We start from the raw sequence: 12,396 nt of genomic DNA on the forward strand, positions 1-12,396 counted from the left end.
ATGCCCGGATAGCCTCCACCTTCTCGGGCAAAGGGGAGGCGCCGGCAGGGGTAATTCTGTGCCCTAGAAAATCAAGAGCAGGAAGGCCGAATTGACATTTGGAGGGTTGGATTATGAGCCCGTGGTCTTGGAGCCGCTGGAAAACGGTCCGCAAGTGGGCCTGGTGTTCCTGTACTGAGGTGCTGGCAACCAGGATGTCGTCTAAATAAATAAACAAAAAGGGTAATCCCCGGCCCACGCGGTCCATCAGTCGTTGGAAAGCCTGTGCCGCGTTCTTTAAACCGAAAGGCATACGCAACCATTCAAACAACCCGAACGGAGTAATCGTTGCAGTTTTCTGTATGTCCTCCGGTCGCACCGGAATCTGATGGTATCCTTGCACCAAATCGATTTTGGAGAACACCACCGCTCCTTCCAGCCCAGATGAAAAGTCCTGTAGGTGCGGTATGGGGTAGCGATCAGCCGTGGTGACAGCATTGAGACGCCGATAATCGCCACATGGTCTCCACCCCCCAGATGCCTTGGAGACCATATGTAACGGCGAGGCCCACGGGCTGTCAGACTGACGAACAATTCCCATTTCCTCCATCTTCCTGAACTCTGCCCGTGCCACCACCAGTTTGTCTGGCGGTAGCCTCCTGGCCCGAGCGAAAACAGGAGGGCCTTCGGTGCGGATGTGATGGACCACGCCGTGCTTGGCCGAAGACGTGTCGAAACGTTGAATGAGCAGCTCTGGAAACTCCGCCAGAATCTCAGCATACGAGTCGGGGGCCGCGACGACGGCCTGGACAGTAGGGCTGGGCGAGGAGGCGATTGTCGGAGTGACGTGCTCATCTTCGGCGGAGGGTCGGAGGTCGTTACCGCGGACATCAGGGACCAGTGAAAAAGCCCAGAGAAAATCTGCTCTCAAGATCGCTTGTTTGACGTCGGCTATGATGAATGGCCATTCGTACGTGCGGAGGCCTAACACAAGGGACATCTTCCGTATACCGAAAGTGCGAATTGGGCTGCCATTAACCGCGATGAGGGTGGGACCTGTCTTACCCGATCTGGTTTCGAGGTCGGTCGGCAGCACTATACTGACGATGGCTCCCGTGTCCACCAAAAATTCTGTGTCCGTGAATCGATCATGGACATAGAGGCGCCGGTTCTGGCCAATCGTAACTGCCCCTATGTACGATCGGCCGAGGCATTTCCCGCGAAGGTACAAGGTGAGCGGCAGTTGCGGGATTCGCTACCCCATCGTAGGTGATAATAGCACCAGCCGCGCTTGTGCGGATCTTTTTGGCGGGCTTTCGGAGAATTGGCGGGAGACGTGGCGCCATCTTGCCGTCGCTGTGGCGTGGTCACTGATGTCGAGACCTTGTTGATCGAACCGCTTGCCTGGTCCTTTGCCTTGTTTTTAGCCGCTATGAGCGCGTCCGCTTTCGCTGCATATGCTTCGGGGTCCTTAAAAGAACAATCCGTGAGCAGCAGTCGGACATCCTCAGGAAGCTTCTCGCGGAATGCCTGTTCGAACATAGGGCAATCCGTATGCTCACCGGCTAGCATCATCATTTCGGACATGAGGACGGAAGGCAGTCGGTCTCCAAGATCCGGTAGGTGCAGAAGTCTTGCCGCACCACCATGCTTATTAAACCCGAAGATTCGCAGTAATACTTTCTTCAGGGCCTCGTACTTGCTTTCCGCAGGTGGATTAACGATGAACCGCATCACGCGCGTGGTCGTCTCCGATGATAGAGCGCTGACGAGGTAGTAATACCTCGTGGAGTCGTCCGATATCTTCTTTATATGAAATTGAGCTTCGGTGTGTATAAACCAAGATTGCGGTGCGTGCGTCCAAAACCACGGAAGGTGAACGCTTACCGCGCTTGACTCCGGTGTGCCCGGCGCGGCCATCGCCGACGAGGCGTCGGGTCCCTGCATAGTCGGTGATCGTCCAGATCACGTCGGGGTCACCAATATGGCGAGTCCGGAAACTTGTTGGTTGTAGAAGAAGTTTATTGCAGCCGCAATATTCGAATACAGAGTTAATCAACAAGGTAAAGGACAACCATCAAAAACTTATTGTCTTCTTCGAAGACTTCGCCGAACTAACTATTTCGGGTGCCAAACGCGCACATGACATCGCTGGCCAATCAGTGATGTCGCTCCCTGGACCAATCCCCATGGTCGCGTTCACACGTGACCTCGCTGGCCAATCCGAGGGTTCGGCGACCTGGACCATTCTCTATGGTCGCTACAACGCGACCTTTTTTTTCTGTGTCGTTTCTCCGTTCCCGCTTCGGCCTACCATCGGCCATGCACCTGGAGCTGGCGGGCTCTGGCTGGGACCACCTGGGCTCTGGTTCGCAGAGCCCGCGGCCCGGACTCACCACCTGCGGCACTGACTGCCTTCAGATGCTGCGGGAGCAGCTGCGACTCGTCTCCGGAGGCTCCGGCGCGGGCCGCGTGGACGTCGGAAGCCCACAGGCCCCTGGATGAGAGCCGACCTCGAGAGCTCCGGCAGCGGCAGCGGCAGCGGCAGCGGCAGCGTGTTCGCCCGCCCCGAATCGCGGGGCTTGGGTCGGCCCGCCGCGGACCTTTCACCGCCCGGTGCGACCTGAAACAGGCCGCGGGATTTTCTCCGCCCGGCGGGGGCTTCAATGTCGGGAGCCACGACCGCCCCGACATGGCAACTTCAACAGCCTGACCGCGGGAGAAGATGGCAGGGAAGAGAAAAAAGACATTCTGGCCTTCCATCACAGTGAGGAGGTGACTGGAGGAGACTCACTGTGATGGATGTTTCTTTTGTTTGGTGTTAGTTTATGATTGTATGTGTTATTACATTTTTATTGATTATTCTTATTGGTCCTATTGTTGAACTGCGGGTAATGTTTCATTTCACTACACATTTATGTGTATGTAACAAATAAACTATTGACTATTGAGCTGGATTGGCAAAGCAAATTATAATCATGAATCAGAAGGATTTGGCCTCAAGTTGCATGATGAGGGTTTAACTTTGACTGCTATTTTGTTCTGTTGTCAGAGGTGTTGCATTTAGTTTGAGATGTGTCAGAGGTTATGGGGAAACATAGAAAGACACTTAGAAACATAGAAAAATAGGTGCAGGAGTAGGCCATTTGGCCTGTTGAGCCAGCAATGTCATTCAATATGATCATGGCTGATCATCCAAAATCAATACCCCGTTCCTGCTTTTTCCCCATATCCCTTTTCCTTTAGCCCTAAGAGCTAAATCTAACTCCCTCTTGAAAACATCCAGTGAATTGACCTCCACTGCCTTCTGTGGCAGAGAATTCCACAGATTCACAACTCTCTGGGTGAAAAAGTTTTTCCTCATCTCAGTCCTAAATGGCCTACCCCTTATTCTTAAATTGTGACCTCTGGTTCTGGACTCCCCTAACATCGGGAACATTTTTCCTGCATCTAGCCTGTCCAATCCTTTAAGAATTTTATCTGTTTCCATAAGATCTCCTCTCATCCTTCTAAGTTCCAGTGAATACAACCGAGTCGACCCATTCTTGCATGATGTCAGTCCCGCCATCCCGGGAATTAACTTGGTGAACCTACACTGCACTCCCTCAATAGCAATAATGTCCTTCCTCAAATTAGGAGACCAAAATTGCACACAATACTCCAGGTACGGTCTAACCAGGGCCCTGTACAACTGCAGTAGGAACTCCATGCTCCGTAACTCAAAACCTCTCGCAATGAAGGCCAGCATGCCATTTGCTTTCCTCACTGCCTGCTGTACCTGCATGCTTACTTTCAGTGACTGATGTACAAGCACACCCAGATCTCGTTGCACCTCCCCTTTCCCTAATCTGACACCATTCAGATAACAATCTGTCTTCCTGTTCTTGCCACCAAAGTGGATAACCTCACATTTATCCACATTTTACTGCATCTGCCATGCATCTGTCCACTCACCCAACCTGTCCGAGTCAACCTGCAGCCTCGTAGCATCCTCCTTGCAGCTCACACTGCCACCCAGCTTTGTGTCATCAGCAACTTGGAGATATTACATTTAATTTCCTTGTCTAAATCGTTAATATATATTGTATATAACTGGGACCCCAGCTCCGAGCCTTGCGGGACCCCACTAGTCACTGCCTGCCATTGTCAAAAGGACCCGTTAATTAGAAAAAAACATAGCAAAATAGGTGGCAGGCCTTCGAGCCAGCACCGCCATTCAATATGATCATGGCTGATCATCTAAAATCAGTACCCCATTCCTGGTTTTCCCCGTATATCTCTTGATTCCGTTAGCCCGAAGAGCTAAATCTTGAAAACTACCTACTACTCCCATAAATTCCTACTCTTTGCTTTCTGTCTGCCAACCAGTTCTCTTTCCATGTCAATACCTTACCCCCAATACCATGTGCTCTAATTTTGCACACTAATCTCTTGTGTGAGACCTTGTCAAAGGCGTTTTGAAAGTCCAGATACACCACATCCATTGGCTCTCCCTTATCCATTCTATTTGTTACATCCTCAAAAAAATCCAGAAGATTAGTCAAGCATGATTTCCCCTTCATAAATCCATGCTGACTTTGACCAATCCTGTCACTGCTTTCCAAATGTGCTGCTATTATATCTTTAATAATCGACTCAAGCATCTTCCCCACTACCGATGTAAGGCGAACTGGTCTATAATTCCCTGTTTTCTCTCTCCCTTCTTTCTTCAAAAGTGGAGTTACATTGGCCACAGTCCAGTTCCAGTCCTCAGGAACTGATCCAGAGTCGAGAGAACATTGGAAAATGATCACCAATGCATCCACAATTTCTAGGGTCACCTCCTTGAGTACTCTGGGATGCAGACCATCAGGCCCTGGGGATTTATCTGCCTTCAGTCCTAACAGTTTACCTAACACCATTTTGTGACTAATGTGGATTCCCTTCAGTTCCTCCCTCCCACTAGATCCTCGGCCCCTAGTATTTCTGAGAGATTGTTTGTATCTTCCTTAGTGAAGACAGAACCAAAGTGCTTGTTTAACTGTTCTGCCAATTCCTTGTTTCCCATTATAAATTCACCTGTCTCCGACTGTAAGGGACCTACATTTGTCTTCACTAATCATTTCCCTTCTGCATACCGAAAGAAGCTTTTAGAGTCAGTTTTTATATTCCCTGTAAACTTTCTTCCGCGCTCTTTTTTTCACCCTCTTAATTAACCCCTTCGTCCTCCTCTGTTGAGTTCTAAATTTCCAGTTCTCCGGTTTGTGCTTCCACTGGCCAATTTATATGCCTCTTCCTTGGATTTAACACTATCCTTGACTTCCCTCGTTATCCACGGTTGAGCTGCCTTCCCCATTTTATTTTTTTCACCAGACAGGGATGAACAACTTTTGGAGTTCACCCATGCGGTCTTTAAATCTTTGCCATTGCATCTCCACCGTCAACCCTTTAAGTATAATTTGCCAGTCTATCCTAGCCAATTCCCGTCTCATACCTTCAAAGTCTCCTCTCTTTAAATTCAGGGCTCTAGTTTCTGAATTAATCGTGTCACTCTCCATCCTAATGCAGGTCACTGTTGCCCAAGGGAGGAGAATGGGGTTGAGAGGGAGAGATTGATCAGCCATGATCGAATAGCAGAGTAGACTTGATGGGCCGAATGGCCTAATTCTGCTCCTATCACTTATGAACTTGTAAGATGTTTAACTGAAGTTCTGTCTACCTGTTTACCTCATTAGATTCAAATACTTCCAGGACACAATCTTAGATGAGGTCCATGGAGTTCTCCAGCTGTCTTGGATACCCTTAAAAAAAATCAATAACTCTCAAAATATTTAAATGCCCCAAATACATGTAAGGTAGTTAATGAGTGCATCCTAAAAACCTAATGGCAGGTTGCAAGACTAAGAAACACTAAGAAAAACAGAATGGATATGCATAAATGCAAAAAGTTGAAGATAGACACAAAATGCTAGAGTAACTCAGCGGGGCAGGCAGTATCTCTGGATAGAAGGAATGGGTAATGTTTCGGGTTGAGACCCTTCTTCAGACTGCGTCAGGTGGAGAGGGAGATACAGAGATAAGGATGTTTAAGGTGTGAAAACGAGAAAAAGGGGATGGAGATCAAGGAGAATGTAGAAAAGATCATTATTAGCTAGGAGAAGGTAACAACAAATCAAACGGAGATAAAATGTAAAGGAGGACAGTCAGACTGGTCGAAGAACTGGGAAGGGGGGGATGGAGAGAGAGGGAAGGCAAGGGTTACTTGTAGTTAGAGAAGTCAATGTTCATACCGCTAGGTTGTAAGCTGCCCAGCGAAATATGAGGTGCTGTTCCTCCAATTTGCAGGTCAGTGTGGGACTAGGAGGGGGAGTTGAAATGTTTAGCATCTGGGAGAACAGGTAAGTTTAGGCGGACTGAGCGGAGGTGTTCAGCGAAACGATTGGTGAGCCTGCACTTGGTCTCGCCGATATATAGGAGTCCACACCTGGAACAGCAGATACAGTAGATGAGGTTGGAGGAGGTACAAGTGAATCTCTGCCTCACCTGAAAATACTGTTGGGGTCCTTGGACGGAATCGAGGGGGGGAGGTATGGAGACAGGTGTTGCATCTCCTGTGGTTGCAGGGGAAAGTACCTCAGGAGGGGGTGGTTTGGGTGGGAAGGACTGAGTTAACCAGGAAGTTGCAGAGGGAACGGTCTCTGCGGATTTACAAGCACAGCGAGCTCTGCAGCATTATGTAAAGTTGATGACAGTAACATGGCTGAAGAAACGTACAGGTCTGAGAACTTCATTATCCTGTTTAAGTGACATCCGAAATCGGCAACAGTGTTGATTAAGATATTACATTGCTGAAGTGATGATGTCTCTGAAGTGCACGATTCAGAATGCATTTGATTAGAGTTAAGATGCTATCATGGTTATACCATAGGCCAAAAAGTAGTGATGTAAATATAGAGCATATGCATCAATTACCCAAGTCTCGATTGGGATTTTAAAGTAAAGCACAAAGAAAAGAAATGGTTTTAGAAATGTGTTCAGGAGAGTTTGTATAGCGAGGAAGGAAACATAACTGGGAGTGATTCTGGGAAATGAGGGGAACAACTGGGCCAAATGTCGCTGAGAAAACAGGTCAGAGCAGAGAACATCAGAATGTGAAATTTTGATTGATAATGGTGAAGGACAAGAAACAACCCAAATGGAAGAGGGTCACTTTCAATGAGAGAAGAGCTGATTTGGCCAGGGTAAAAGGGACAAAGAAATACACAAAGTGCCGGAATAACTCAGCAGGTCAGGCAGCATTGCTGGAGAACACGCATAGGTGACAAACCCACGTCTTTGAAATGTAGGAGGAAACCGGAGCACCCGGAGAAAACCCATGCGGTCACAGGGAGAATGGACAAACTCCATACAGATAGCACCCGTAGTGAGGATTGAACCCAGGTCCCTAACTCTGTAAGGCAGCAACTCTACCGCTGCTCCACCTGCACAGGAAATCGAGTTTGCAGAACTTGTTAGACAAATCTTTGTTAATATTTCAAAAGCAGCAGGCAACACTGATGGGGGGGGGGGGGGGGGAGGCAGTAGATATAGATTTAATGGATTTTCAGAAGACATTTGACAAAGTCCTATTTAATTGTCTGCAACAAATCGGTGCTTCCACTCCATCTGATGTTAAATGTATTATATATGTTGCGCATTGTTAAAGCATGAGATAGAATTTATAAATTGACGATAAGAATATTAAACAATTCTGGTTCTGTCATCATCACCTTTTTCATATTTATGGTTGCAAGTTGTGTTGAAACACTCGGCTGTGAAGAAGATGGTGTCGACTAGGAAAGGCAATTAACCATGATTCATGGTGTGTCATTTGCTGGAGAATACTTGTGATTCAAATGCAAGGGCCAAGGCAGGAGGTTATGGATTGCCTGGATATGTGTAGCTCCAACACTATTGAAGAAGCTTTAATCATTTTGAACAAAGCAGCTCACTTAATAAGCAGTCCATCTTGAACGTCCACCCTTTCCCCCCACCGAGGCACGTTGCCATTGCTGTGTCTCTGCAGGATGATTTGCAGCAATATTCACAGGCTGCTTCAACTGCACCTTCCAAATCCAGGAGTCAAAAGAGAGAGTCAAAGGTTTTTTATTGGCTGAAACGGAACAATGACATTCTTACTTGCAGCTGCAGCACAACAGGTTTGTAAACACAGTACTCAATAGATAATATAATAGGCAAAAATAAAACTCACTGATTAAAAAATCCATACAATGCAAAAACAAAACAAAGCCCAAAGCCTCTAGTGCAACCCAAGTAGTTCGTGGTTTGGAGTTTAGTTGGAGTTTGTGGTGTTCAATAGCTTGATGGCTTATGCAAAAGAAAAGTTAAATAAACAAAAAAATCCAATACAATGCAAAAACAAAACAAAGCCCAAAGTCCTTAGTTCAACCCAACTTGTTCATAGTTAGGAGTTTGGTTGGTTTGCAGTGTCCAATAGCTTGATGGCTGTTTGGAAGAAGCTGTTCGTGAACCTGGACCTTGCAGTTTTTAGACTTCTATACCTTCTTCCCAATGGCAGGAGTGAAGTGAGAGTCAAATCAAGTCCATTTTATTTGTATAGCACATTTAAACACAATCCATGTTGACCAAAGTGCTGTACATCAGTGCAGGTACTAAAAATGAATATACAATAGCACACAAACCTAACAAGCTGGAAGAAACTGGCTTTTACCACAGAGTTGACTTGCTTGTCAAACTTAAAAGCGGAGTCAAATATCACGCCAAGGTTTTTGACAAGCGGTTTGACTAGGGAGGATAGGCTTCCAAGGCTGCCTGTTATCGTTTTGATGGAGTTGGGGGGATCCGAATAGGATGATCTCAGACTTGCTCTCGTTTAACTGAAGGAAGTTCTGTGCCATTCAACATTTTATGTCCTCAAGGCAGTGCATGAGGCTGATTAAATTTGACCGGTTGTTGGGTTTCAGGGGAAGATAAAGCTGTGTGTCATCCGCATAGCAGTGGAAAGAAATGCCATGCCTTTGAATGATTTGGCCGAGGGGGAGCATGTACAGAGAGAAGAGAATGGGGCCTAGGATGGAGCCCTGTGGAACCCCGCAGGAGAGGCTAGCTGGGGAAGAGGAGAAATTGCCTATATTGATGGAGAAACTCCTATTTCTCCATGAGATTGTGGCCAGGGTGGTGTGGCACCCATAACTAAACTCCCGACGCACATTACTTAGCAGTTGTTGGACCGCAGATGAATGGGAACTCCTGTTCCTAAGAGCCTAATGCACACACCATCCCACCTTGTACAGATTATTATTATATCATGATTGCTGAGTAAAGATCCTAACCATCAGGATGGTGCAGCACATGTACTATAAAAGCTCAGGAAAACAAGGTGTGCAACACTTCAAGATAATCAAAGGTAGACACAAAATGCTGGAGTAACTCAGCGAGACAGGCAGCATCATTGGAGAGAAGGAATGGGTGACGTTTTGGGTCGAGACCCTTTTTCAGATAATCATTTAAGATAATCATTGTTTTCAGGATTTTTTAAATTTCAAATTCACAGCATTCAGTCTAAATTCCTTTGATAGATACGGAATATCGTAAAGTACACGCTTCTTCCATCTTGTTCTCCTGTTACTTTATGCTGTACTATCACTTTCATTCACCGTGTAGCTTGTGTAAAAATTGCTTTTAGACTATAATCTGTCCTGCATTATGTCGTGTCGACCCGAAATGTCACCCATTTCTTCTCTCCAGAGATGCTGCCTGTCCCGCTGAGTTACTCCAGCTTTTCGTGATTACCTGCTTTGTATCATCTTCCATACATTCCCTTTTCTCAAATCAAGGTTTAATGGACCTTAGAACTTGTTTTATCTAATTTATCCCAGCTCTGAAGAAAGGTCATTAATTGTATCATTAACTTTTGTTTTTCATTTCACAAATGGCGAATATTCTGCTATTTCCACCATTTTCTGTCTTCACTTTGGAAGACACACTATTACTTACTTTCTCAGGAAACAATTTAGAGACCATGGTGATAAAACCTCATGAAAATACACAACTTGTTCTCTCATTTTTCAGATGATAGAAAAAAGCCATTCTACCTGAGCACTGTGTATTGCTTAAACTGTGCGCTGGAACAAATCTATGCTTCGTCTCATTCTGATGTTCTTTCCGTTAAGTGTTCTACTCCCTATACAATTTTTCACAATGAATGGCAGGGCTCCAGGGAGTGTTGTAGAGCAGAGGGATCTAGGACTGCAGGTACATAGTTGCTGTATGACTCTAAATATGATTGAAATTATATTTTTTCAATCATATTTAGATTCATAGAGTCATACAGCATGGAAACAGGCCCTTCAGCTCAACAAGTCCCACTGACCAAGATGTCCCATCTCCTCTAGTTCCAAATAACTGTGTTTGGCCCATATCCTTCTAAACCTATCCCATACTTTCCTACCTATCCAAATGTCTTTTAAATGTTGAGATAGTACCTGCCCCAACTACCTCCTCTGGCAGCTTGTTCTATATACCCCACCACCCTTTGTATAAAAAAGTTGCCCCTCAGGTTCCTACTAAATCTTTCCCCCCTCACCTTAAAACCTATGACTGGTTCTTGATTTCCCTATTCTTGGTATAAGACTGTGAATTTACCCTTTCCAATCCCCTCATGACCTTTATAAGATCACCCCTCATCCTCCTGTGCTCCAAGGAATTAAGTCCTAGACTGCTCAACCTCTTCCTATAGCTCAGGCCCTCGAGTCCTGGCAACATCCTTGTAAATCTTTTTGTACCATTTCCAGCTTAGCATCATCATTCCTATAACAAGGTGACCACTATTCCAAATGTGGCCTCACCAATGTCTTGTACAACTCGAACATAACCTCCTAATTTCTGTACTCTGACTGATGAAGGCCAATGTGCCAAAAGCCTTCTTGACCACCCTATCTACCTGTGATGCCGCTTTCAAGGAACTATGTACCTGCAGTCCTAGATCCCTCTGTTCTACAACACTCCCAGGAGCCCTGCCATTCATTGTGAAAAATTGTATAGAGAGTAGGACACTTAACGGAAAGAACATCAGAAGGAGACAAAGCATAGATTTGTTACAGCCAATTAAATAGAACTTTGTCAAATGTCTTCTGAAAATTCATTAAATCCTGTATCCACTTCCCTCACTCCATCAGTGTGGAATTGAGGAACTTGCATTAAACACAAACACTGTTTAGGCAAAGGCCATTATTTTTACAATGATCTCAGAAATACTGACAAGTGACGGTCGGCATTTAAGTTAAAGTCTGAACCACAAGGTTAATTCTCCATACGAGGGTGCAGCCAACGGGAAACTGAAGGCTATAAACTAGTCACCATACTATTACGAAGTAACCTTCAATAATGTTCAGGTAATTTATTTATAGCAACTAGGTATTCAAGCATTCCTAATGTCTACGTTTACGATAGAAGAATAAGCTAAGCTCCGTAGCATCTCTCAGGAGCTCATACTTATCAACTAAATTGATTTACAAATACCTAAAGGGGAAAATTACATTTTTAGATTAGCATCATTATAATGAATTCATGCAAACTAATCCAGGAGAGGGTGTCATGGAAACAAATGATGGGTTGTGTTCAGGCACCATAACAGTGAGACAAAGCTACATTGACTATTTACATTGAATCAGAGATTATTGGCGGCGGCTATATATTTAGAGAACAGCACTCAGTAATTTTGTGAAAAAACAAAGGGTATTTTACAATTATATTTCTGAGGTGCAGCTGCCTACAGATAATCTTGACGGTTACCTATTTATCATATAAAAAGAATATTTTAAAATCCTGTTTACAGCAGATTATTTCCCACCTTATTGTGGAGCTTTTGTATTAGCCTGGACTCTCTGAAATGGTGTTGCAATATTTAAATATTAATGTGCAACACGAAGATTGCAAATGAACCTCTTCTAGATACTAATGTAATTAAAAGTCTTAAAGACTTTCCATGTATTACCATGAGATGCATCACTTTGCAACACTAGCTTCTGGGTATAATTGCTTTTTCATTCACTGAAAAGGCTTTTAATTCAGTGAGACAAAGAACTGAACTCGGAGCAGAATACAAAGATGATTTTTCTCACAAGAAGCAAACTCCTACTGTAATAAAAGAATAAAGTGCAGAAAATATACAAATCAGTAAATGTTTTAAACAATAAATCATGAGCTAATTGTTCCAAGATAAACCTCTTCCACAATTTTTGTCACAGTTTATGGATGTTATAGCCATCATCTTACAGTGGCATGATAGACAGCATGTGGGTGGCAAATTGTGAATTACAGTGAGCAAAAAAACAAAGTGCTGGAGGATACAATATCATGAGCACAGCAGGTCAGGCAGCATCTCTGGCGAGCATAGGTAGGCAACGTTTCGGGTCA

The sequence above is a fragment of the Rhinoraja longicauda genome, chromosome 4 (assembly GCF_053455715.1).
Source record: "Rhinoraja longicauda isolate Sanriku21f chromosome 4, sRhiLon1.1, whole genome shotgun sequence".
NCBI classification, from domain to species: Eukaryota; Metazoa; Chordata; class Chondrichthyes; order Rajiformes; family Arhynchobatidae; genus Rhinoraja; species Rhinoraja longicauda.